This window comes from Cervus canadensis, chromosome 3 (genome assembly GCF_019320065.1).
Source record: "Cervus canadensis isolate Bull #8, Minnesota chromosome 3, ASM1932006v1, whole genome shotgun sequence".
In the NCBI taxonomy this organism is placed as follows: domain Eukaryota; kingdom Metazoa; phylum Chordata; class Mammalia; order Artiodactyla; family Cervidae; genus Cervus; species Cervus canadensis.
In genome coordinates, this window is record NC_057388.1 from 35,482,915 (window position 1) to 35,510,899 (window position 27,985).

The following is a 27,985-nucleotide window of genomic DNA, read 5'->3' on the forward strand; positions in this document are numbered from 1 at the left end:
GCCAAAGTATTGGAGTTTCAGCTTCAGTATCAGTCCTTTTCCAACGAATACTCAAGACTGATCTCCTTTAGGATGGACTGGTTGGATCTCCTTGCAGTCCAAGGGACTCTCAAGAGTCTTCTCCAATACCACAGTTCAAAAGCATCAATTCTTCAGCACTCAGCTTTCTTTATAGTCCAACTCTCACATCCATACATGACCACTGGAAAAACCATAGCTTTGACTAGGTGGACCTTTGTTGGCAAAGTAATGTCTCTGCTTTTTAATGTACTGTCTAGGATGGTTATAGCTTTTCTTCCAAGGAGCAAGCATCTTTCAATTTCATGGTTGCAGTCACCATCTGCAGTGATTTTGGAGCCCCCCCAAAATAAAGTCTCTCACTGTTTCCATTGTTTCCCCATCTATTTGCCATGAAGTGATGGGACCAGATGCCATGATCTTCATTTTCTGAATGTTGAGTTTTAAGCCAACTTTTTCACTCACGTCTCACTTACATTAAGAGGCTCTTTCAGTATCAAAAGTCAAAACTTAACAAACCCAGTCTAGCAATGTATAAACGTGATAGACATGACCTTGTTCAATTATCCCAGTTATGCAAGATTATTTCATATTGGAAAATGAGTTACATTAGTGTAAAATCATAAGATGGTAGAAAACATTTGATAGAATCCAACATGTGGATTTATAAATTCAACAACTGAACATAATACTGAGACAAGGCTACTCATGCAGGAATGGACACTTCATATCTAAGACAGTAGGCAAAGCAGAGCTGTAAAAAACAAAGCCTGAACTTCCCAAGCATGTGTCAATTGAATAGCCACTTGGAAAATGTGTTTGCAAAACAAGGTTAATTACAACATGTGTAGGCCATTTGAGTGGAATGATGGGGCAGAACCAGTTTGTTTGCTTGCTTGTTTATTTATGTATGGCTGTCCTGGATCTTTGTGGCTGTGCATGGGCTTTCTCTAGCTGATGCAAGCAAGAGCTCCTTTTTGTTGTGGTTTGCAGGCTTCTCATTTCAGTGGCTTCTCCTATCACAGAATGCGGGCTCTAGGAGCGCGGGCTTCAGTAGTTGCAGCTCTCATGGACAGACTCTAGAGCACGTGCTCACTAGGGCACAGGTTGTGGCAACTGGGCTTAGTGGCTCTGTAACTCGTGGAATCTTCCCAAACCAGGGATTGAACCTGTGTCCCCTGCATTGGCAAGCAAATTCTTAACCCCTGGACCACCAGAGAAGTCCTGAATTAGGTGTGGTTTGTGTGTGTGTGTGTGTTTGGTTTTTTTTTTTTTAATATTTAATTCTTTTTAGACCTCTGGATTGTATCAAGCGTAGGCTGGAAACTCTTGGATGAAAATGGACACTGCAGACCACAGGTAGAATTTCTCCATTTTGGAGCCTAAGGTTTTGAGAAGTTTTTCAGACTTTCAGCTGATGAAATCAGCTTACTCAGGTAATTGAAGATAATCACGTTAATTAGAGTCAGCTGTGTAGAGATGTTAACTATCTCTACAGAATGCCATCACAGAAATGTGCCCAGTCATGTTTGGATGTAACTGGCTGCCACAGCCTAGCTAAGCTGATACAGAAAACTCCTCACCACAGGTATGACAGAGAAATTTTCTTAAGTTGCTTGGTTGGTTAGCTGGTCAATTTGGTTTCATTTTTAAGCGGAAAGGGGGTGATTCTCTACACTCCCTCTACATATAGAAAAGAAGGAGTGAATGAATTTGTATATATTCAGAGAAGATAGAGTATATTCAGAGTAGATTCGAGAAGATAGAATCTAAACATTTTTAGAGATTGGTTCCCAACCCTAACTACATTAGAATCATCTGAAGAGATTTCAAAAACATAGTCAAGCTCCAACCCAGACTATTTAAACCACCATCTCTGGTGTTTGAGCCTAGGCAGAAGTATTTTCTGAAAACTCCCCAGATGCTATTATCAATGTGGAGCCAAAGTTTAAAACTACTACCCTAATGAAACTAAAGCAAAAGAGATCATTAGTACAGAAGTAGACAGATTGAAAGTTTGATAGGAAGTGGTGGCATTTCCTCCTGATGCCTGTGTTTTTCTCAGTGAAGATATGAGGTTATCTGCTTAAGAGTGAAGAGGAAAGGAATAGAGGTTAAATATTTGAAGATTAAATGACGTTTAATATAGTCCTGGAAATGAGTGATAGAGGAAGTAGGCAGGGAGAGAAGGAAGAAGTATTATATTGAGGGTCCTTTTGAGCTTAGTGACAACCCGTAGTGACACCAAACTTCCTTGCCATACAGCTTTCCTCAGCCTTGGCTTGGCTTATTTGTAAGAGAATAGACACTGTATATTTAATTAGATGAATTAGACAAAAAACAGACGTGCAAGGAACTGCAGGTCTCAGGCAAGTTGACTTGAAATGCCAGACATTAGAAGGTATAGTTGTTAAGGAGGGAAGAAAAATGAAAGACGTTTGGATTGGGGAAAAGAAACATGTAAAAAATTAAGAATAATTCTTCCTAGGAAAATAAGAGAAATCTTAGGGGCCCATGAGTAAAGCCTTCGAAGGGGAATAGAATTTGCTAGTTGAACTGAGAGACTAAGTGTTAAGGCTAAGGGAATATTGTAAACAAGTATTGTGAAAACACATTGCTTATTTCAAAAATACTGAGAAACTGTATTTCCCAAGCATAGCTTACATCTGTAAAGAGCTGGAAAGAGATTTATATGGTATCAGAATCAGACTGCATGAGCTGCCATAAATTCTGATTTGGTAATAATGATGCTTCTAAAATAAGTATTATTATTCCAGCAGGGCAATATCTGATTCTGCCTTTTATTTATCAATTGAAAATTTTGCAAATAATATATTTCTAAACATATTTTAGTTTCTATACTTCAAAGAATGTTTCAAAAATAAGAGATTACCATTTTATTCAAAACATACAGAATTGCACATAAAAGTTTCTTAAAATATAGCTGAACCAGAGATAATAACTGATTACTTTCAAAATTGACCAATTTTCCTTCATTCCCTGTGTAATACTTTATCAAGCTCAAACTGACCTCATAAGGTTCAGATGACATTTCTGCTTTCAATGAAGAAAAGTTTCCTATGTGGGGGCCAGCTTTATTCTCTTGAACTGGAGAATTTAATTTTCTATTCTACCTCTGAAATTCAAGAAGTTATTATTGTCAATTGATTAGAGCTTTTGAGTGGTTCCAATATTCCCTTAAAGGGACTACTCATATCTGCTGTATATATTTAAAGGAAAGTCATACACTACTGAGTTACTTCTTTTTAATAGGTGACTTGCAGACTAAATGAATTATTGCTGCTTAGAATATTTAATGCAGTTATGCCTCATTAAACCCTATCACCTCTTATTTGGATTCCCATCGCGGCATCTTTATAGTTTTCCACCTCCTCTCCTTCAAATGGATCCCTGCACAGTCATCTGAGACCTTTCTAAAATCTGTATCTGACTGTAACATGTCCCTTCTGAAACTTTGCAGTGGTTCCTATTGCCAAAGCATACCAAGAAAATGGACAACATCCTTGACAGCATCTTTTCTTATTATCTTTCCCTCAAAATCAGGTCATTGAAAAAAATTCATCCTGTTGTTTTTCTGGTTCTCTCTCATACTTGAACTATGGCAAATACTTTTTGTCTGGTTCCCCCACTTGCACAGGGAATTGTTATTCTATTGGTATAAAATTTCAGTTGTGCAAGATGAGTAAATTCTAGAAATCTGCTGTACAGTGTAGTACCTACACTTAATGATACTGAATTGTGCACTTGAAAATATGAGTGGGTAAAGTTCATGTTAGGTATTATCTCCTAAAAAGGGAGACATGAGGAAATTTTGGAGGCAATGAATTATGTTTATTATTTTGATTTTTGTGATGGTTTCCATATTTGTATATGTCCAAACTCATTGAATCTTATCCATTAAATATGTATTTTTATATATCAAGATTATATTAAGAAATTAAAATTTTTTTTAAAAAGAAATTAAAATTAAAGTAAGCTCTAAGGAAAGGGAAGTCAGGGGCCTAGAGACAGAAAAGTGAAAGTGAAGTCGCTCCGTGGTGTCTGACTCTTGGAGACCCCATGGACTGTAGCCTACCAGGCTCCTCTGTCCATGGAATTTTCCAGGCTAGAGTACTGGAGTGGGTTGCCATTTCCTTCTCAAGGGGATCTTCCTGACCCAGGGATTGAACCCAGGTCTCTCACATTGCAGGCAGGTGCTTTACCGTCTGAGCTACAAGGGAAGTTAGAGACAGAAGAAGCCTGTCTAAAGCTAGATGGAGATGGATGAAATGTTTAGGCCATTTTGGTTACGTACTTACTTCTCACTCACCCCCCAAACCCTATACACACACACACACACACACACACAGAAATACACATGCACATATATATACACAGACACACAAAGATATACACAGTCACACACTTGCACACAGATATACATGCAAGTGCACAGACAGACACACATGCAAACAGACATACAGACAGACATAGGCACACACAGACATACAGAAACACATAGACACACAGAGATACATGCACACAGGCACATAGCCACATACATGCACACAGGCACACATACATACACAGAAACACACATAGACACACACTCAGACACGCTTTCCTTTTCTCTGGAAAGAGAACAGAAAAATACCAGGTGGACTGAAGGAGAAACCCTGATAGAGAACTACGCCCCTCTCAGACTTTAAAATGAGGAGGGTTAGGAATGAGGGGATGGCTTGTCAGAAGTTGTGGTGCGGAAAGCAAGAAGGAGAAAGCACTTTGACCCAGGATGGTGTTGATATAACAGTAAAAGACTTTCATGAATGTCAGTATTTTAAAGAATAGGAGAGGGAGAAAATCATTTAAATCTTCTTGGCTTTATGTTAGACTTTCTGGTTCTAGCATTCAGTCAAATCTTAGACAAGTAGACCTTTTTTCTTACAAATGCTCACTCTTACACGAAATATGTTTTGCATAATAAAAAAATCTGTTTTAAAAAACTATTGAATTTGTAATAGAGAAGGAGAAAATTATTCTCAGATAAACTTTTGTCACCCTGTGATCTCCAATTATCACCTCAGTGATGAAAATACTTGCATTGATGAATCTGAGAAAGAAAAAAAAAAGTTTAAAAAAAAATCAATGTAAAATGCTGATTGGCTAATGCTCCAGAAATAATCTGAAGTTGAGAATCTGCAATGGAAATAATCCTGAAAGTGAGCTATTGTCATTAAACTGACCAAAAGCAAATTAAAATTTTAACTGAAATATTAAGTTTAGGATTGAAAAATCTACAATCTCAAGACGGTGCATGATCATCAAAAAAGAGTGTTCAAGGGTAGAATACATTATTTACATTTTGAAAAAAATGTTTAGCATTAAATATGTAAGAAAATAACTGGGGTAAGTTCATAATTTGGAGAATTTTCAACCTGTTATTACTTTTTGTACAAAGTATTATCACCATTTTCTCAAGCTGTATTTTTAATTCTTCTTTTGAATAAAACAAATGCAGGACTTCCTCAGGGCCTTCATTAAGACAGATTAAGAGAGCAGTTATTTCAAGGAATATGAATTTTATGTACATAACCACAATATTTTCAAGTAACATTATTCTAAATACAGGAGACTATATGACTTAGTGGAAAAACACTGCACTTTCAGAATAGCTGGATTCTAACCATAGTTTTATCACTAATTGGTGCCATGATACTGTATCCTTTCTCAAAGCCTTATTTTCCCTGAGTAAAGGGTTGAATGATACATAATCCACAAGGTTCCCCTTGGATGTAACTAAATTGAGAACACAATTGCATTTTAAACAAAACCTTTCTGCTGATTCACTTGCTCCCATTTTATGTAAATCCCGCTCCCAAAATCACTATTATTAGCCACATTTTACGGAGAAGGCAATGGCAGCCCACTCCAGTACTCTTGCCAGGAAACTCCCATGGACAGAGGAGCCTTGTAGGCTGCAGTCCACAGGGTCGCTAAGAGTTGGATACCACTGAGCGACTTCACTTTCACTTTTCACTTTCATGCACTGGAGAAGAAAATGGCAAGCCACTCCAGTGTTCTTGCCTGGAGAATCCCAGGGAAGGGGGAGCCTGATGGGCTGCCGTCTATGGGGTCGCACAGAGTCAGACACGACTGAAGTGACTTAGCAGCAGCAGCAGCAGCAGCCACATTTTAAAAGATTTTTATGCAGTCTGAGTCAATATCTGAATCTAAATAGGTGTAAGTAGTAAAGTAAGAACTCCCTCTCTGTGGAATTTACTGTGTTTCTCATCAAATCCTATCTTGCTACATAATTTTGGTATTGGTAATTTCCTTGTAAACCTCATGACTTGTTTGTATAATTATTATAATTCTTTGTTTCTGGATTTTAAGCACAATAGAAAGACAAATTAAAAGACATTAAATTAAAATAGGGCAATTAAAAGACAAAGCAGTGAGCATAAACATTATTTAATCCCTGCTCATGATCAAGAAATACCAGTGTGGGGACTGTGGCTCTTCCATTCATGTGCCCTAAAAGCCAGTTCTAGACGGGTCACTGACAAAGGGACCACTGTCAGTTGGCCAAATCATTTGTCTAATTCATTGTTCAGTGCCTCTTTGGTGGATGCTTTCTGTTAGGCATTAACATATTCAAACATTACACTTGCAACAGCCAACTCCCATGTATCCATCCACAGCGATCCCAGAACTTCTCGTCTCTGATCTTCTGGTCTTTTCCTTTCATACCCCTGACCGTTCTACTAGGCCATTAGCACATGTACAGAAATAAACATGTATTCTCCCTTAAGGTCAGTTCTACTTCTACAAAGAACAGGTGATCATATTCTCCATTTGCCCCTCCACCCACTGGGAAGATTTTTCTGTCTCCACTATTATCAAGAAACACTGCCATCCCCACATTTATCCAGATTCAGTTTGCATACCTCTACTGAGCCTACCCATTCAGAAATCAAACTTAGGCCTTTTCCTCCTTTTTCCAGTTGCTCATAGAAAATTCATCTACAAAGGGGCACTAGTGAAAGACATAGAGTCCAGGCCACCCGCTCATGCAGTTTGCCCATGCTCTTAATTTCAATCTCAAATGCATCTTTTCTGACTTAAGATGGACACTGCTGAGCCTTCTGCTTTATGATGTTGTGGGTCTAAAATAGCTCAACTCATAATGGGCAATTCCCACTTGGTGCCCCTTGGCCAAGTATCATGCCAGAAGATGACTCTCTAATGAAGTGGAATTCTCCACTGCAGATGACATGGTCTTGTTCCAGAAGCCCAGTAGTAGGCATTATGATTCTCTCACTAGGGTTTGCTGTAAACTTGGATTCCATCTTTTCTCACCACTGACACTTCTAACACTATAGAACCTGTTAGATGATACGGCCCAAGTAGTAGGACCACTGGTACCATAGCCTGCAGCAGAACCTCCTTCTGCTTGAGAACCCTTTTCTACTCTGGGACTTTATTCAAAAAACTGGAAGCCTTCCATATCACTGGACTTAAGGGCTGTAGCAGTATTTCTATGTGCACAATGTTTTCTAGCCAAACCCCCCAGAGTCCTACCATGTGTTGTGGTTTCTTCTCTACTATAGGAATTAGTAATTTTGTCTTTTACCCTTCAGGGGATATTACAAATATCCCTGATCACTAGACCACTGAATGCTTGACAAAAACAGCTGTTCTTTAACAATGTGTCTTAACAAGGCCTCCAATGTACTAGTTACCAGTTTTTCATCAATGTAATTGCATCAATCCAATAATGCGGTAATCTGTGACATGTCCAAATGATTTAGATTCCTTTTGAATATATTATGACAAAGTGGGAGAGTTAATGTAATCCTGGGGGAAAACTATAAGTAAATATTTTTGTCTATTCCACACAAATGCAGCTTTTCTCTGATCTTTTCTGATCAAAACAAAGATTTTTTTAAAGTACATTTGCAAAACCCATGTCTGTGTACCATGCACCTGAATCCTTATTGGTCAGCATTTATCAATAATACCACATGTAGCATAGCAACCATGACCAGAGCTGTTACTTGCCTCAGTTTACAGTAGGCTACAGTCATTCTCCACAATCCATTCATTTTCTCTGAGGGCCAGAATAAAGAAGTTAGGGTCAGGCATCCTTTAGCTCCCTAATGTGATGCTAATTTCCACTATCACTTCCTATTCTCCAGGGATGCTTTGATTTACTATCTTGGCTGGGAGGAGGGAGAAGGAAATAATTTTGGAGTCTTCCACTTGGTCTTTCCAATAAATTCAAGGATTCAAAATGAAGAACACTCCAGCCTCCAACTTGCAACTCAGTTATATATTTGGAGGCAGAGAAATGACAGCCAGTTATGTCTGTTGTCACCGTGGATCCACTCTGAACCAGACTTTAGCAGGATTCCATTTAGTCCATGACTCCTGTGATTCCCGTTACTGGAGGACCATGATGATACACTGAGTCTCCTAGTATCAGTGTCAACTCAGACTCTGTGTCGTAGAGTCCTCTGGTTGTTTCCCTCTCCCCAGTACATTAAATCACATGAGTAAATGACTATAAGTCTCTTTGGGGGAGGATTAAGGGACTCAGAACAGAGTATACCTTCTGTGGTGGCACAGACTTGTTCCTCCTCTGCACATGGTCATCTCTTCGGTCAGAAAGTTCTGGATCTCAGGATTGTTTTAGGTTTGAGAACTGAGCAGAGAATTGTGAGTTTTTATTGAGATAATAGGCCTCAGCTTCCTGTTCCTCCATTCTATCCTGCTTCTGATCATAGATGTCAAACAGCACACTTCTTGGCTATCTATTTTGCGTCTGCTGGTGTCATGTTTTACTGGCAATCTCCATAACTCCCTGAAGGTCCAGTCCCTTTTGTCTATGACCCCAGTTCTATGGACCCCTTGTTTCTGGCAGTTAAGCATCGCCCCCTAGACTCAGTTACTTCAGGGCTTGTCATCCTCATGGTTACTGATCAGACCAGCTCTGTGAGCGCTCCTCCTAGTTTCTGCTCTGTCCCTCTGGGATGAGCTGTCACTGAACTTCTCATGGATGCTTGTACCCCTACCAATGCATTCCTGACTGCCCTGCTGAATGCTGCATTCCCCTAAATGCTGGGATTCTCTTTTGGGCCTTCTGACCTCATAAAAATTCCATCAGGCCCACATTCCTGAGTCGTCATCTTCTTCCTCTACAACCTGTCAGGCAATAGAGGCATTTGCACTTGGTTCAGCGTGAATCATCTTATTCTTAGCTTCTAAGAGTTACTCTTAGTGGTGTTCCTTTTTCTGGGGCCCTTACCCAGGTGTAAAATCAAATGTTCCAGGAAAATGCTGCCAAGTCAATATATTGCTTTTGTTCAGTTCTTAATTCTGGCCCCTGATCAAACACCCTCAAAACCTTGCCCTCTGGGCATTCCCTTGGCTACCACTGAAAGCTTCCTCAGTGCATAATCTCATTCCTTCCTTATCAAGTTCACCATGTCTCTCATTAGATGGTGCTAGAATTTAATCATAATCAGCACCCTTGTAGCCAGGATAGGGAGAAGGAAACTCTGGAGAAGGGCACCTATTGTCTTGCAGCCTTTTCCTACAGGAGAAGTGCTAGCTCCTTAATAAGGGGGGAAGCCTCCTTCCCCTGGCCAGTCCCCAGGGTCAGAGGGACCTGAAGAGCTACTCTTCTCAGGGATGTTGTTAAAACAAAAAGTTGCACAAGAACACTTTGTTCAGGGCTATTGAAATAGAGAAGAGGGGCCAGAACTCGGTCTAACATCAACTCTATGGAAACAAATGGTAGGAGGGTTTTCAAGCTCTAGGGTGAGCTATGGAAGCATGCTGGAGGATGTCAGGGGCACAGGTTGACCAGTAGGATGTGTCTAGCACATTGAGTTATTCCTGATTTCACATGTGTTTTTCTCTGTTATTAGGCCATCTGTATAATTGGTGCCTTTGGAGCTTCGGTTCCTACCCTCCCACAGAGCCTGGGGAATGATGTACTAGCTTTCCTGATGATTAGATTTGAAAAGGATGGCTCCCAGGTCATCCCAGAAAGACCTTCCTGAATTGTAAAGCAGTCAAGAGGTTTTTAAAAGGATTTACATCTGAAAAGGGCAAAAAATGTATAATTACACATTTTCTAAAGTGAATGTTCCAAAGAAAGAGAGTTCAGGAGCTTAGAGACAGGAAGAAGTCTATCTAAAGCTTAATTAAGGTGAGAGGAACATTAAGGCCATCTCAGTCCGCATTTCCAGGGTTCACCTTTTCCCAACCACTGCTCTGACCTTAGGGTATCAGTACTGTCTCTGCTGCAATTTTAAACATCTCTTGGAGCTCTGCAGTTCTAAATACAAAATCTGGGTCAACTCTCCTACTGCATCTGCCCTTCCAAAGCAAGAAACAAAGGCTTCTACATAGACTACCTTAGCAGTCCTCCAACTGTCACACTTAAATTATTTGTTAACTGCCCTCAATTTACCATTGTCCTTCTATAAGGCCTCAGTTTAATTTAGTACTAAACAGTTGTTTAAAATGCCTTAATCATTAGACCAGCGAGGACAGTCCTCTCCATAGGGACATCTTCCTGGGTTGCCACTCATGAAGTCATCAGCAGTTTGGCTACCACTTGATTGCAAGGACTGTGGTGGCTTGCATGGTAGAGAATCTGCCTGCAATGCAGGAGATCCAAGTTCGATCCCTTGGAGAAAGAAATGGCAACCCACTCCAGTATTCTTGCTTAGAAAATCCCAGGGACAGAGGAGTCTGGTAGGTGCTACAGTTCATGGGGTGGCAAAGACTTGGATACAACTGAGCGACTAACACTTTCATATCTTCTTTGCCTTGCACTTCACTCAAGATGAGGTCTCACTTGCCAACCCCAAACCACCTCTCTCCACTGTGCCCTCACAGCACATTGTGTACACTTTGTGTCACTTTGGGTCTTCCAAGAAGAAGATATCTGGTGTAGACCCTCGGGCAAGACCAGATGTGCCAGGGATTTGGGGTGTTTCCTGTGAAGCATAAGGCAATAGGGAGGAGAAGCAGGCAGGGAAAGCCTTCAGGTTGAGATGAAAGGCTGACAACAATGAAGACAGAGAAGAAAAGGAAGGCTGGGGAAGGAAGAGAGCCTTAGACCACAGAACAGTTCTGAGAGAATCTTGGACCAGCTGAGGGTAGGCTAAGTAAACAAGCAGAGACCACATCCCCTGCACTGTCAGGCAGATTCTTTTCTAGTGCACCACCAGGGAAGTCCTTGATGTTCTTTTAAAGGAATGAAAAAGAATGTTTGAGCCTGGTGTAAACATGCTGTTGGTCCCTGAATTTTAATGCTGGCTTTTAATGATGGTGCAGCAGACTTTTAGCAGAGCTTAAAATTTCTCTGTAGTACACTCTTCAAAGGAATGCTGAGTCACTGCCTCTGCAATTGTTTGGTACTCTCATAAAATGGAAAGTGAAGGCGTATCTGCTGCCAAGGTAAATGTAAAGTCCCAGGACCTAGATTCATTCAGATACATAACTGTGGTCAGGTCACACAGACAGCTGTGCTCTAGCTCTCTGTGCCCCCTGTTTGACCAGTGCCTGCTTCCCCTACACCTTACTCAGGAGCCTGACCTTCTACATGCTTGCCTCAGGCTCCAGCTAGCAACTGCCCTTATCAAACAGGTGGTTCAGTTCAGTTCAGTCGCTCAGTCGTGTCCGATTCTTTGCGACCCCATGAATCGCAGCACACCAGGCCTCTCTGTCCACCACCAACTCCCGGAGTTTCCTCAAACTCATGCCCATCGAGTCAGTGATGCCGTTCAGCCATCTCATCCTCTGTCGTCCCCTTCTCCTCCTGCCCCCTATCCCTCCCGGCATCAGGGTCTTTTCCAATGAGTCAACTCTTCGCATGAGGTGGCCAAAGTATTGGAGTTTCAGCTTCAGCATCAGTCCTTCCACTGAACACCCAGGACTGATCTCCTTTAGGATGGACTGGTTGGATCTCCTTGCAGTCCAAGGGACTCTCAAGAGTCTTCTCCAACAGGTGGTAAGGATTATCAAATCAGCAGTTTCTTATCACACTGCTGCCTTCCCTAATGGGCCCTCCTGACTTAAGCTCCCCTATGACGGGCATTCTCCTCTTCCCCCTGCCCCTGCAGGGAAGAACACTGCCGCCATGTCCTGGGTTGCATATGGTGGGATGTAGCTCTCGGACCCTGTTTCAGACTAATGAGCTCCCCCATCCCTTAAACCAGAGGTCCCCAACCTCTAGGATCTAATGCCTGATGATCTGAGGAGGAGCTGATGTAATAGTAAGAGAAACAAGGTATACATTAAATACAGTATGCTTGAGTCATCTTGAAACTATCCCCCGACCCGCTTCCATGGTAAAATTGTCTTCTGCAAAACCAGTCCCTGCTGCCAAAAAGGTTGGGGACCGCTGCTTTAAAGGTAGATGTAACAGACGTCTCTGTTACAAACTCTGAGCTCTTTCTTCAGTCTTAAAGCTGGGCAAGTGCAGGAGTTACAGGCCTGTGAGGTGCAACCCAAAATTAGTTGAGATGGATTTTTTTTTAAATTAAGATCTAGGACCTCAGTTGAAACACATCTAGCCTAGTGACCTTTCTATTCATGTATTTTTCCTTTATTTTTGTTCCTTTTTCTGTTTGCACACTGTTGCTTTTCATCACTATCATTAATAGCATTGTCAAAACTCACTATTAAAAGTATCATTTGCCTTCAATATGTTATATGTTATCCAACCTGAGCTGATATCTGCAGCCTCCTATGTATTAATACAACAGGACTGATTCAGGGCTAAGGGCCAAATAAAAGGTAAAGCCGAAAACTCAAACCCATCTTTTTCAGAAACAGCAAAACCAAAAGGTGGGATCTTGAGTCAGAAAGTGAGAGAGAGCTAACAGGGACATTCTTCTTCCAGTCATCATGACATTTAGCCTCACTTGAACCTGGATGTTCGGTGGGGGAGAGGGGGTGGGCTGACCTCACCCACAGAGGGACATTTGTATGGAAACTGCTCTGAGGTCAGGAGATTTTGAGGAGATAAAGAAATCCTGCTGATGGACATTAGTCCCTCCATTCCTTCTCCAGTTTCCTCACCTTCCTTGACTATTTTGACATCGAGAATATTTTTAAAGTACAACATATATATTTTAAGATACTTGCCTGAGAAGCAAAGCTAATTATTATTCAGTGATTGGGTTTGTGTGTGTGTGTGTGTGTGTGTGAGTGGTGTTTAGAATTCATTATTAAGAACTCTTATCAAGCTCTGGGTGCTTTCTCACTGCAGTCACTTTTCCTTCCTAAGATAGATTGCTAATTTGGCATTAAAAAAATTGATTTCCCCCCCTAAACATTCTGGACTCAATAAGGCAGCTCATATCCATAAAGGAAGAAACATATCCAAGTATTTTAAAGAAAAAGAATTTAACAAGAGAATCATTTTTCAGTAAATATTTTAAAACACTTAATTCAATAATTAATCTCTCTGTGGAAAGCCCGCATCCTGTTTCTCCCTGCCATCTTCCAGGGTAAAAAGCATGAAGTATGTGATATTTGCTTGCATTGCCAACTGCCAGACTGAACTCACTGCAAAAGGGAGGGGAGCTAGAAATTTCAGATCCATCTCTAGATAGATGGATAGACAATAGATTGTTAGATGGATAGACAAGTATATCGAAGGGTAGATAGATAGACAAATGAATAAATAGATATAACAGAGAAAACTTCCCCTGCTGCAGGCTTTGTGAATCATGCCCTCTGCTGGAGCCCCGCAGCCTCGGTTAAGGATGTATGATCAATGGTTATACTGAGTGCACCAAGAACTTGTTCATCAGTGATGCTCTTGCTAATGGAGAAGATGCTCAAAGTGTATGCTCACTGTGTATGCTCGTCTCTCAGAGATGAGAACCTTTTTATTGTGATCTATTTGTGATTTATTTCTTAAACGACTAATGAGACTTAGATTTTTCTGATAGCTTAGGGTCTTCAGCTTTCTGCTTGCATCATTTATCCTTAATAGCAAAATCTACATTTAAGGAGCTTTAGTTTTCTCTTCATTTACATGTAGTTACACAGGTAAAAGATGTAATCATCCCTTACAAATGGACCCTTCCCCACTTCTATCTCTCAATATTTTGTGGAGATTTTTGTCTTTATGCAAAGAGTGTACCTAGAAGGCATGGGGGCAGGAGGTCCCCTGTTTAAAGAAAACTGCATTTAATGTAATTCAAAATCAATACTTCATACCCTTTAACACCACCAATATGCCACTCAGGCTGTCCTAAAACATCCCCAAAGGAGTTCTGCGGAAAACAGGAAATAGGCTGTTTGCAGTTCAATAAGGACACCCCAATACTATTCCACTGTATCTTATGTCAAAAAAAAGAACACAGCATACATCAATTTGAAATATCTTTTAGAAAATTTGGATATAATAAGATATATTTGTTTTCCTTTCCCAGCTAACCTAAAGCAATAGCAATAGTAATCATTTGAGTACTTAGTATGCTATACAAATTATTATCTTTGCAAAACTCCTACAATGTAGGCATTATAATTGCCATTTTAGAATGAGGAACCTGAAACTCAGAAAGACAACAAATCTGAGCAGAGTTGCACAGTTACTGCATGGCAGAGCTAATATTTTCAATCTGTCTGGTCATGTTCCAAAGCCCATGTCTACAATAAAATAGGAAGACTGTAATTTTCTGATACTTGATATTCCCAAAAGAGTGAAGTGTAGAGAATATGAAAATTCCCCTCAAATGAGAAAACTAATCTAATTTTAAAAAGAAGCATCATGAACAGAATCAGGCAAGTAAGTAAAAGTACCTATTCAAGTACACAAATCACTGTGATCATTGGAAAACATGTCACTGTCATGTGAAAGGCAAAAAGAGGAGAGTAGTATTTACAGCAGTAGGAGAAAATTCCTGTATCTTTAGCATATTTGTAAAAGGAAAAGAAGTATGATCCTATAATGATGAATCTAAAGCAACAGGAAGGTTTGTCTCCCTCCTAACACTTGTCCAAAGGCTGCCATTAGTATCTTCAGTATAGCTGGGTGAGGATACTTAGCTCCTTAACCTAGGTGAAGCTTCACCTAGGTTGGCTAGGCCAGTGGGGCTTGCATTATTTCTTTATGTATATATTGAATTTTTAAAGTCTTCTATTTACAAATATGATATAACTTTGTTTCTACATATTCAAGCCATAGAAAAAGGCACAGCATTTTGTTCTGTTATAGTCTCCAATTCTTCTATTTTTACTTCCTTTTCCTTTCCTACCTTTATTTGAGATTGCTATTTACAAAAAGATTGGCACAATAAGCTTCAACCATCCCACTTTCTGCTTCCAAGTGGCAACCACTTGGAATTTTTCAATTTGATATTTTGGAATATACCTCTGCATCTCCATGTAACATGTTTTATTCATGTTTCTACTTTCCACATTTTCTCACTGAAATTATCTGTTGAGTCCCTTTTTGGAAAGATAAGGACATATCTTTTCTCTACACTTAACACACACAAAAACACACATCCTTTCAATTTAGCAAAAGTGAAATTTTGTTTTGTTTTTTAGGACTGAATCCAGCATACTATGAAAGTTCCTTAGTTGTGTCCAACTCTTCATGACCCCATGGACTCTAGCATGTCAGGCTCCTTTGTCCATGGAATTCTCCAGGCAAGAATACTGGAGTGGGTAGCCTTTCCCTTCTCTAGGGGATCTTCCCAACCCAGGGATCAAACCCAGGTCTCCTGCATTGTGGACGGACTCTTTGGGTAACTTTTTGTTTTTGTACATTTTAACTTTGAGCTAATATTTTATCTCTTTCGAGTTCTATTTATTCATTTATATAGTCTTCACTAATTTAACCCCAATTGCTCCTTCTGTTTTATAATAAACTTCTTTTCTCTTCTTACTAAAAAATAACTTTCCTGGGATCTTCCAACTTGCTACAATCTGAACTGATTCCTCTCCATGACCACCTCTGGTCCTGGACACTCTTCACTATCACATTAATTCCCTTTACCTCTCTTTTGTAGGATCTCCTTTCTCCTGGATCCCATCTTCTGTTTGGGGTGAAGAAAGTGTTTATTTCTTTGCCTCCTGCTTGGGTGGGAGTATATCTTCTGACATATTGCTAAAAAAGCTTCGCATGTGGAACCTTTTTTGAGAATTTGCACTGTGAATATTCTCTTATTCTATCATCTTTGCACTTAATAGTTTGGTAACATATAGAATACTAGATTAGAAATAGTGCCTTTCAAAATTGTTAAGATATTTCTCCACTGTCTTCTAGGCTCAGAAATGACTAAAATCATTCAAATTCTTGATCTTGTCTTTGAAACCTAGCTTCCCCCTTGTCAATATTCCTCTCATTTCCCAGGAATGTACTTTGATTGACTGTTTCTGTCCATTATGTTAGGCACTCTAAGTGTGAAGCTCTTTTGAGTGGGAACTCATATTCTCTAGATTTGCTCATTTTTTGAAAATTGTTTTATTCATGATTTTATCCTCTCTATGCACTTTTCTTCTTGGAAAATTTTTTCAGCTCTCTTTAACTGCTCCCCCACCCCCGCCCCGCATTTCCAATTTATTGACTTTTGAGCCCTAATTTATGAGAAAATTGCTGGGTTTCCCTGGTAGCTCAACTAGTAAAGAATTTGCCTGCAATGCTGGAGACCCCAGTTCAATTCTTGGGTCAGGAAGATCATAGGGTGGCAAAGAGTCAGACATGACTGAGTGACTAAGAACACACATACAAGGGAGAATTGCTAACTATATTCCAAGTCTTGTTTTCAATTTTTCATTTCTGCTCTTATATTTTCAATTGTAAAAATCTCTCTTTAAGTCTTTGAATGTTACTTTTTCAAAGCATTCATTTTAGTTTATGAACACAATAACTTCTTTTTGCTCCAATGATATTTATGCTATTTTAATGATTTTTTTTCCTTCTCTCTACTTAAATCACATTTTCTTTCTTTTTTCCTACCTGTTTTTTTGCTTATGTTTTTGCTCACATTTAAGAATGGTACATTAAGAACCCAAATGGAAGCTCTGGGAGCTGGGCTCTTCAACTTTGGCCTATACATTTGGCTGGAACATTTCCTAGTGGAAATCCTGGTGTTGGCATATTTAGAGCTTTCCTCTGGGGCTGCTCAAATTCCCCAGCAAAGATTCTTGTGTCCTGTTTGGAGGGAACCCTTCTGGCTGCTTCTTGGGGAAACTGTTTTTTTTTTTTTTTCCCAGGTTGCCAACACCATCCAATTCTGTGATTTATTATTAAAATTGCATTCTCTCACTTGAACACAGTTTATGCAAAAGACACTAAGATTACCAGGAGGCAGAGATGGCAAACAGTTAAAATTTATCTCAATGGAATTTGTCTTTCTAATGAAGAGGAACTAAAAAGCCTGTTGATGAAAGTGAAAGAGGAGAGTGAAAAAATTGGCTTAAAGCTTAACATTCAGAAAACTAAGATCATGGCATCTGGTCCTATCATCTCATGGGAAATAGATGGGGAAACAGTGGAAGCAGTGTCAGACTTTATTTTTTGGGGCTCCAAAATCACTGCAGATGGTGATTGCAGCCATGAAATTAAAAGACGCTTACTCCTTGGAAGGAAAGTTATCACCAACCTAGATATCATATTAAAAAGCAGGGACAGTGTCTCACCCAAAGAGGGCAGGGAAGCTCCACGCCCTTTCCCATACCTTGCCAACAAAGGTCCGTCTGGTCAAGGCTATGATTTTTCCAGTAGTCATGTATGGATGTGAGAGTTGGACTGTGAAGAAAGCTGAGCGCCGAAAAATTGATGCTTTTGAACTGTGGTGTTGGAGAAGACTCTTGAGAGTCCCTTGGACTGCAAGGAGATCCAACCAGTCCATTGTAAAGGAGATCAGTCCTGGGTGTTCATTGGAAGGACTGATGCTGAAGCTGAAACTCCAATACTTTGGCCACCTCATGTGAAGAGTTGACTCGTTAGAAAAGACCCTGATGCTGGGAGGGATAGGGGGCAGAAGGAGAAGGGGACAACAGAGGATGAGATGGTTGGATGGCATCACCGACTCGATGCACATGAGTTTGAGTAAACTCCGGGAGTTGGTGATGGACAGCGAGGCCTGGCGTGCTGCGATTCATGGGGTCACAAAGAGTCGGACACGACTGAGCGACTGAACTGAACTGAACTGAGTGATGTCCTTAATACGTTATCGTTTGTGTGTTTATGAAGGCTGATTAGAAGGTTGGAACTTTCACTTTCCTCCCTCCACCCTTCAGCCTCCAACGTCAGGAGAAAGGATAGGACTGGTGATTGAGTTCAGCCATCAGTGGCTAGTGCTTTAATCAATCATGTCACAAAGCCTCCATAAAAACTCAGAAAGGACAATTTCCAAGAGCTTTCAGGTTGGTGAACACGTGGAGATCTGGGGACAGTGTCTCACCCAAAGAGGGCAGGGAAGCTCCATGCCCTTTCCCATACCTTGTCCTGGGACTCTCTTTTATCTGGCTATTTCTGAATCATACTCTTTTATAGTCAACTCACAACTGAATAAGTAAAAAGTTTCTCTGAGCTCTGTGAACCACTAAAACAAATTAACCTCAAACCAAGGAGGGGGTCATTGAAATTGTTTGTTGATCTATGGCCAATCAGTGAGAAGCACAGATGATAACCTGGGCTTGTGATTCATCTGAAGTGTGTGTGTGTGTGTGTGTGTGTGAGAGCGAGAGAGAGCGAGAGAGAGCGAGAGAGGAGGTGGGGGCCTGTTGGTGGCCATGCAGTGTGGTTGAACTGACCCCATAGCCTGTGGAATCTGGTGCTACTTCCAGGTATGTCGTATCAGAATTGAGCTGAAGTGTAGGACACCCAGTTGGCGTTCAGAAAACTGCTTGGTGGTGGGAAACATCCTGTCTCCACTCATTAGAACTGGAGTGTTCAGAATACCAAATAGTGAGTTTCCAAAATACAGATCTGACACACCTAAATCCTTCACTGTGTTCCTGAAATTCACATTTGTTTATTAGAGCAGGAAGTTTGTCAGTGTATGGGGGGAAGGAAAAAAGAGTACAAACCTCACAGAGTAGAAGTATTTACTCATATTGAATATTTTTGCTGTTTTAGAATAGACAAAAATCTGTGGCTTCAGATATTAAATAAAATGGTAGCATGTCTGCTGATAAATTTAAGAGGCCATCCCTATAGATGACTTAAAAATTATAAGACTACTTAATTTTATTTCCAAATAAAAATCTATAATAATTTTATGAATCTCATAACTAATTAATGGTTTCTCAGGATAGATCCTCAACCACCATGATAGCTTCTCCTATTCCATTCTAATAGTTGGAATATTATTTTTAATTAGTTTAAATTCTTAGAAAAGTGAATCAGTTTGGTCTAGCTAATCCTAATAAGCCTATTCACCCAGTTCATTGGTCACCTTCCCTCTGAGCAATGAATTTTGGAGGAAAAACAACTGGGGATGGGCTGCAGTTGAAGGAACAACCTGAAGAAAAACTTTTACCTGGAAGGAAACTCTCATCAATTCCTCCCTAAAGTTAAGATCCAATCATTTTCCATTGTTTATTTTTTTAATTTTTATTGGAGTATAGTTGATATACAATGTTGTATTAGTTTCTGCTGTGAAGTGAATCAATTATGCTTATACCTATAGCCATTCTTTTTTAGATCCTTTTCCCATTTAGGTCATTACAGAGTAGTGAGTAGAGTTCCCTGTGCTATACAGTAGGTCCTTATTAGTTATCTATTTTATACACAGTATTGTTTATATGTAAATCCCAATCTCCCAATGTATCTCTCCCTCTCTTTGCTATCTGGTAACCATAAGATTGTTTTCTACATCCGTGACTCTCTCTTTTGTAAATAAGCTCATATGTACCATTTTTTTTAGATTCAACATATGTGATATCACATGATATAATAATCTCTAGGTCCATTCATGGTGCTACAAATAGCATTATTTTGCTCTTTGTATGGCCGAGTAATATTCCATTGAATATATGTGCCATGTCTTCTCTGTCAGTAGACATTTAAGTTGCTTCCCTGTTGTGGCTACTGTAAATAGTGCTGCACTGAAGGTTGGCATACATGTGTCTTTTTGAATTACAGTTTTCTCTGGATATATGTCCAGGAGTGGGATTGCTGGATCATATGGTAGCTTAAGTTCAGTTCAGTTCAGTTGCTCAGTCATATCCTACTCTTTGTGATCCCATGGACTGCAGCATGCCAGGCTTCCCTGTCCATCACCAACTCCCAGAGCTTGCTCAAACTCATGTCCACAGAGTCAGTGATGCCATCCAACCATCTCATCCTCTGTCGTCCCCTTCTCCTCCTGCCCTCAGTCTTTCCCAGCGTCAGGGTCTTTTCCAATGAGTCAGTTCTTCACATTAGGTAGCTGAAGTATTTACGCTTCAGCTTCAGCATCAGTCCTTCCAATGAACACCAAGGACTGATCTCCTTTAGGATGGACTGGTTGGATCTCCCTGCAGTCCAAGGGACTCTCAAGAGTCTTCTCCAACACCACAGTTCAAAAGCATCAATTCTTCAGTGCTCAGCCTTCTTTATAGTCCAACTCACACATCCATACATGACTACTGGAAAAAACGTAGCTTTGACTAGATGGACCTTTGTTGGCAAAGTAATGTCTCTGCTTTTTAATATGCTGCCCAGGTTTGTCATAGTTCTACAAGGGAACTCTACTAGAGGGTTGATAGGAATGTAAATCTGTATAGGCACTGTGGAAAACAGTACGGAGGTTCCCCAAAACAAACAAAAATCTTTGCCTACTAATTTAAGTCAGTAAGTAAGTGTTAGTTGCCCAGTCCTGCCCAACTCTGCGACCACAGGGACTGCAGCCCACCAGGCTCCTCTGTCCATGAGATTTTCCAGGCAAGAATACCAGAGTGGGTTGCCATTTCCTTCTCCAGAGGATCTTCCCAACCCAGGGATCGAACCCAGGTTTCCTGCACTGCAGGCAGATTCTTTACATACTGAGCTACAAGGGAAGCAGGGGTGTGATTTCAACCCCTGGTTGGGGAGCTAAGATCCCATATACCTCATGGCCAAAAAAAAAAAAAAAACCATAAAACAGAAGAAATATTGTAACAAAATTCAATAAAGACTTTAAAAATAGTCCACATTAAAAAATAATCTTAGAATTGACCATAACACAATAATAGTAGGAGACTTTAATACCCCACTCACACCAGTGGACAGATCATCAAAACAGGAAATTAATAAGGAAACACAAGTCTTAAGTGATACATTAAATGAGGTGGATCTCATTGATATCTTCAGGACATTCCATCCACATGCAGAAAAATACATCTTTTTTTCAAATGCACATGGAGCATTCTTCAGGATAGACCACATCTTGGGTCACAAATCAAACTTCAGTAAATTTAAGAAAATTGAAATCATATCAAGCATCTTCTCTGACCACAACACTATGAGACTAGATATCAATTACAAGAAGAAAACTGTAAGGAACAAATACATGGAGATTAAACAACACATTTCTAAATAACCAACAGGTTACTGAAGAAATCAAAATGGAAATAAAAAAATTTCTAGAAACAAACGACAATGAAAACATGACAACTCAAAACCTATGGGATGCAGTGAAAGCCATCCTAAGAGGGACGCGTATTGCAATACAGTCCTACCTCAAGAAATAAGAAAAACATCGAATAGACAACCTAACTTTACACCTAAAGCAACTGGAAAAAGAAGAAGAAAAAAAAAACCAAAATTAGTAGAAGGAAAGAAATCATAAAGATCTGAGCAAAAATAGATGAAAAAGAAATGAAAGAAACAATAGTAAAGATTACTAAAACTAAAAGCTGGCTCTTTGAGAAGATAAACAAAATTGACAAGCCTTTAGCCAGACTCATCAAGAAAAAAAGAGAGAAGAATCAAATCAACAAAATTAGAAATGAAAGAGGAAAGGTTACAACAGACAATGCAGGAATACAAAGGATTATAACAGACTATTATGAACAACTATATGCAACAAAATAGATAACCTGGAAGAAATGGACAGATTCTTAGAAAAGTTCAATCTTCCAAGACTGAACCAGGAAGAAATAGAAATTATGATCAACTCAATTACAAGCACTGAAATTGAAGCTGTGATCAAAAATCTCCCAAAAAACAAAAGCCCAGGACCAGATAGCTTCACAGGAGAATTCTATCAAACATTTAGAGAAGAGCTAATGCCTATCATTCTATAACTTTCAAAAAAATTGCAGAGGAAGGAACACTTCCAAATTCATTCTACGAGCCCACCATTACCCTGATACCAAAACCAGACAAAGACAACACAAAAAAAGAAAACTACAGGCCAATATCACTGATGAACATAGATGCAAAAATCCTCAACAAAATTTTAGCAAACAGAATTCAGCAACACATCAAAAAAGCTCATATACCATGATCAAGTTGGGTTTATTCCAGGGATGCAGGGATTCTTCAATATATGGAAATCAATCAATGTGATACACCATATTAACAAACTGAAAGATAGAAACCAAATGATCATCTCAATAGATGCAGAAAAAGCATTTGACAAAATTCAGCACCTATTTATGATTAAGACTCCTCAAAAAATGGGCATAGAAGGAACCTACCTCAGTAAAGGCCATAGATGATAAGCCTACAGCAAACATTATTCTCAATGGTGAAAAACTGAAAGCATTCCCCCTAAGATCAGGAACAAGACAAAGGTGTCCACTTTCACCACTATTATTCAACATAGTTTTGGAAGTCCTAGCTACAGCTAGTCAGAGAAGGAAAAGAAATAAAAGGAATCCAGGTCAGAAAAGAAGTAAAGCTCTCATTGTTCACAGATGACATGATACTGTACATAGAAAACCCTAAACATAGTATCAGAAAATTACTAAAGCTAATCAGTGAATTTAGCAAAGTCACAGGATACCAAATCAATACACAGAAATCACTTGCATTTCTATATACTAACAATGAAAAATCAGAGCAATTAAGGAATCAATCCCATTCACCACTGCAACAAAAAGAAATAAATACCTAGGAATAACCTTACCTAAGGAGATGAAAGATCTGTACACAGAAAATTGTAAGACACTAATGAAAGAAATCAAAGATAACATAAACACATGGAGGGATATTCCATGTTCCTGCGTAGGAAGAGTCAATATTGTGAAAAGGACTATACTACCAAATGCAATCTACAGATTCAATGCAATCCCTATCAAATGACCAATGGCATTTTTCACAGAACTAGAACAAAACATTTCACAATTCATATGGAAACACAAAAGACCCTGAATACCCAAGCAGTCTTGAGAAAGAAGAATGGAGCTGGAGGAATCAAGCTTCCTGACTTCAGGTTATACTACAAAGCTACAATCATCACAACAGTATGGTACTGGCACAGAAACAGAAATATAGACCAATGGAACAAGATCGAGAGCCCAGAAATAAACCCATACACCTATGGGTACCTTATTTTTGACAAAGGAGGCAAGAATATGCAATGGGGCAAAGACAGCCTCTTCAATAAATGGTGCTGGGAAAACTGGACAGCTACATGTAAAAGAATTAAATTAGAACACTTCCTAATGCCATACACAAAAGTGAAAGTGAAGTCGCTCAGTCATATCCAACTCTTTGCGATGCCATGGACTGTAGCCTACCAGGCTCCTCTGTCCATTGGATTTTGCAGACAAGAATACTGAAGTGGGTTGCCATTTCCTTCTCCAGGAGATCATCCCAACCCAGGGATCAAACCCGGGTCTCCTGCGTTGTCGGCAGATGCTTTACTGTCTGAGCCACCAGGGAAGTACACCAAACACAAAGATAAACTCAAAATAGGTTAAAGACCTAAATGTAGGACCAGAAACTATAAAACTCTTAGAGGAAAACATAGGCAGAACACTCGATGACATAAATCAAAGCAAGATCCTCTATGACCCACCTCCTAGAGTAATGGAAATAAAAACGAAAGTAAACAATTGGGACCTTATTAAACTTAAAAGCTTTTGCACAGCAAAGGAAACTATAAGCAAGGTGAAAAGACAACCCTCATAATGGGAGAAAACAATAGCAAATGAAACAACTGCCAAAGGATTTATTTCCAAAATATACAAGCGGCTCATACAACTCAATACCAGAAAAACAAGCAACCGAAACAAAAAGTGGGAAAAAGAGCAAAACAGACATTTCTCTGAAGAAGACACACAGATGACCAACAAACACATAAAAAGATACTCAACATTGCTCATTATTAGAGAAATGCAAATCAAAACTACAATATATATCACCTTATACTGGTCAGAATGGCCCTCATCGAAAAGTCTACAAACAATAAATGCTGGAGAGGGTGTGGAGAAAAGGGAACACTCTTGCACTGTTGGTGGGGATGTAAATTGAAACAGCCACTATGGAAATGGCATGGAGATTCCTTAAAAAACTAGGAATAAAACCACCATATGACCCGGCAATTCTACTTCTAGGTATATACCCTGAGGAAACCAAAATTGAAAGAGACACAAGTATCCCATTGTTCACTGCAACACTATTTAGAATAGCTAGAACATGGAAGCCACCTAGATGTCCATCGACAGATGAATGGATAAAAGAAGTTGTGGTACACATACACAATGGAATATTATTCAGAAAAGGAACACATTTGACTCAGTTCTAATGAGGTGGATGAACTTAGAACCTATTATACAGAGTAAAGTGAGTCAGAAAGAGAAAGATAAATACCGTATTCTAACACATATATATAGAATCTAGAAAATGGTACTGAAGAATTTACTTACAGGTCAACAATGGAGAAACAGACATAGAGAATAGACTTATGGACGTGGGGAGTGGGGAGGAGAGGGTGAGAGGTATGGAAAGAGTAACATGGAAACTTACATTACCATATGTAAAATAGATAGCCAACGGGAATTTGCTGTCTGGCTCAGGAAACTCAAACCGGGGCTGTGTATAAACCTGGGGGGCGGTGGGGAGGGAGATGGGAGGGAGGTTCAAAAGGGAGGGGATATATGTATACCTATGGCTGATTCATGCTGAGGTTTGACAGGAAACAACAAAATTCTGTAAAGCAATTATCCTTTAATAAAAATTAATTAATTAAAAAATAATCTTAGAAAAAATAATAAAAACAGAGCTTCCATTGCTTTTAGGAAGGACCGTACAAAGGCTGATGCAGCTGGGTCCCTGCCTCACCTCTTCTCTCATCACTGTCCCCTCCTTTTCTCTGCTGCAGCCACGCTGACTTTGCAGTATCTCAGATCACCCTTGTCTCCACGTTACCCACACAGCATTTGCCAAAGCTTTTCTCTTTGCCCGCCTAATAATCACCCTGTAGATTTCATCTCAAATCACATCCTCAGTGTCCTTGAAGAAGTGTGGAGAACAATTTACTTTTGGAAATTAGAGCTGCCAATTAAATGCCATTTTGTTATGAAACTATCTGAAACTATTGATGGGATTCAGCACAAGCTAACCCCAAATATGACCCCAGGGCATACCGAATATTTTAAGCTGAAGAAATCAGAGAAATAGCATGTGTAGAAGGGCCTCTCTGACCTTCCCCTGAAGGAGATGATAAGACCCTGATGTGAGGGGGTGCCCTTTCGATACCTAGAGGAAAGGTCCATTCTAGTCTCCAGGATGTCAAGAGAAATTAAACTGAACAGGCTTTGCTTTTTCCCCTAATTTACCATGTTCAACTCATACTCCTGTTTGTCCTCTCATATTTTTACAAGACTTTCCTCTCTACTTCTAACCAAACACTTTCAGGTTTTCATCTAAACACTTTCAGGTTTAACTACTTCTTCAGGTTTTCATTTCCTTGTGACGTTTCCAGAGTCACATGAAACTTACAATAGACAAATTTGCATACTTTTTTTTTTAAGGTTTGTTTTAAAAAAAAAAGTTATTTGGCTGCGTCAGGTCTCAGTGGTGGCATGCGAGATCTTCCTTGCAGTGTGCGGGCTCCCCTCTAGCTGGGGCGTTTGGGCTAGGTAGTTGTGGTGTGCTGGCTTAGCGGCCCTACTGCATACAAGATCACAGTTCCCCAGCCAGGAATTGAACCCACATCCCCTGCACTGGTAAGTGGATTCTTAACCATTGGACCACTAGAGAAGTCCCAATTTGTAGGCTTTTCTCTTGTCAACCTGTCTCTTGTCAGAGGAGTCTCAGTCAAGAACTTACAAAGGTAGAGGAAACAACAGTTTTTCATCCCTATTTCAGTAAGCAGAGGCTTCCTTTGTGACTCAAATGGTAAAGAATCTGCCTACAATGCAGGAGACCTGAGTTTGATCCCTGGGTCAGGAAGATCCCCTGGAGAAGGGAATGGTTACACACTCCAGTATTCTTGCCTGGAGAACACCATGGACAGAGGAGCTTGGTGGGCTACAGTCCATGGGGTCACAAAGAATCAGACATGACTGAGTGACTAACAGTAACCAGGTAAGAGGCTGTCAATACAGGCAAGAATGAGGGAATTTCTAGACAATGAGAGGGGTCACACTGTGTTAAGTTGTGATTCTCAAGAAGAGATGAGTTAGTAGCAGGCGGTGATACTACTCTCAAAAGTAACCTCTCCTATCTCTAAATCTCCTCACAGTTGCTACTTATGCACTGAATTGATCCCATAACATTTTTTTTTTCTGCTGCTTATCTGAGAAGCTCACTAAAGACCACATTTCTAAGGTACAACTTGAGCAATATACGTGGGTGGCTTACGCATTATTACTGAGTAATAAGCTTTGTTGAAGCCTTGTTGTTGTCATGAAGAGTCGCTAAGTCCTGTCTGACTCTTTTGTGACCCCATGGACTGTGGCCCACCAGGTTCTTCTGTCCACGGGATTTCCCAGGCAAGAATACTGCAGTGGGTTGCCATTTCCTCTTCCAGGGGATCTTCCCAACCCAGGAATTGCACCCACGTCTCCTGCATTGGCAAGTGAATTATGTACCACTGAGCCACCAGGGAAGCCCTGAAGTCTTGTATCATCACATAACCAAATATAAAAGCTAGGAGCCTTTCATGTTATTTTTAATGTCTGTAATATACTTCTATTTTTTATAGAAGTATAGTTAATTTACAATGTTGTATTAGTTTCAGGTGTAAAGCAGAATGGTTTGGTTTTATATATACATATATTAATATTGTTTTATATATATTTATAAAAGAACATAATACATATGTTCTTTTTCAGATTCTTTTCCATTATAGGTTATTATAAGATATTGAATATAATACCCTATACTATACAGTATTTCCTTTTCCATGTTCTTACTAGGTTTAATCTTCTTGTATTTTACTTTTTAAGATGCATTTTTTAATGAAAAACTTTTTTATAATTATGTTACTCTGTGAACTATCATGGGTCTCTAAATTCAGAAATTTATATTAGCAAATGTTCCCTTCCTCATCCCTACATTCATTAGTAATGTTCAGTTAATTATTAGCATGCTAAAGTAAATTAAGGAAGCCATTATTGGGTATATATGTTAACAGAGTGATAATTGGATAACAGTGGGTGAAAATTAAGTAGGAAATGTCAAGGTGAGCTCAGAGAATTTTCACTAAAGAAAAAAATAGGAAAATGCTGATCTTACAAGCAATTGCTTATTTTACACAAAATGGCTTTTTAAAATTAATTTCATCTAGTCAGAAAAAGTCACTAAGCAGTAGAAGCTACACTTGAGCTGGTAAAAATTGTCAGAGGAGAAATAAATTGTGATATGTTTCACATTTGTGGAAGATTAGATAAATGTTTGATTTTTTGAACATTCATTTCAAACAGCAAAAGTGAAATAATCTAAATAAATAAAATCTTACGAAAGTTGTGCTGACATTCTAAATCAATCATCCCATCATTTTGAAAATGGTCAAGATGGGAAAGGGAGGTAGAAAGATAGGTGTGCATGCATGCTAAGTCG

The 27,985-nt window shown here is 39.5% G+C and overlaps 1 long non-coding RNA gene across 1 annotated transcript; it reads left to right on the forward strand.

Annotated features, from left to right (window-relative positions):
- The first annotated feature begins 367 nt into the window (after positions 1-367).
- LOC122437762 lies at positions 368-13,322 on the forward strand. The gene is made up of 3 exons (XR_006268395.1): positions 368-511; positions 4,118-4,125; positions 13,310-13,322. It is a non-coding gene; the product is annotated as an uncharacterized LOC122437762 (long non-coding RNA).
- Positions 13,323-27,985: the final 14,663 nt, after the last annotated feature.